Source organism: Amblyomma maculatum, chromosome 4 (assembly GCF_055883805.1).
Source record: "Amblyomma maculatum isolate TAMU_Amacu chromosome 4, ASM5588380v1, whole genome shotgun sequence".
NCBI classification, from domain to species: Eukaryota; Metazoa; Arthropoda; class Arachnida; order Ixodida; family Ixodidae; genus Amblyomma; species Amblyomma maculatum.
This window is the reverse complement of record NC_139347.1, coordinates 202,089,386-202,090,224: the sequence shown is the minus strand read 5'-3', so window position 1 is coordinate 202,090,224 and position 839 is coordinate 202,089,386.

Here is an 839-nt window from a genome sequence, read left to right as displayed (position 1 = left end):
GCGACTCATTTGTTTGATCATCTATCTAAGTTATGTGTTTTCCCTTCTGAGTTTTTCCATCTCTCTATTTTCAGCCTGAGAGATTTTGCTAACGAAGCTTACCGTCTTGTTGTCTGCTGACTTGGGTTGGCCCCGTGGATTCTTGGGATCTCTGGGAGTTTGTAGGAGTTGTATACGGAAGCCACAATTGCTGTCGCGTCATACTATTAAAGCCGAAGCTCGAGTGTCGCCAGTTTTCTTTTTTTCTTTCAAATGAGAAGTTTAGACGGCGTGCTTTTGTATGGTAATATGGCGAGTTAGTTTCAAACTTTTTGTTTTCTACTGTTTTATTTAACACGAAGCTATCCGGTAGAATGCATCTGATGGCAAGCGGGCATGCTGCTTTATCCAACTGAATTGTATTTTCTCTCTTATCGTCTTATTTCGCCACCTTTTCTTGCGTACTTGTTATTACCTCAGGCAAACTCAGAGTGGGGTGTACATAAACGCGGCTATAATCTCCATGCTGTGATGCTTGCGACGCTATGGCGAGCGCTTTCTTTCTATGGGAGGTTAAAGGATCTCCAATAGAAAACCCCATGTAATTGTTGTTGTGGCTGTAGGAAGAAGGAAACAAGAATGCACAGGCCTGCTACTGGCTCTGTAGCTGAGCCACCTCCGCTGCCTCGTGCGGAAAGAATAGAAAAAAAAATAGAAAAGAAAGAAAAAGAAGAGAGAGAGAGAGAGAAAGGCACGCGCCGCAATAGCCTTCGTCCCCCACCAAAGCGGTGGCGGATGCAATGACGGACTACAACAGATAAAAATTCAGTGGAAGGCTAGCCACCGCAGCAAGCGGCGTT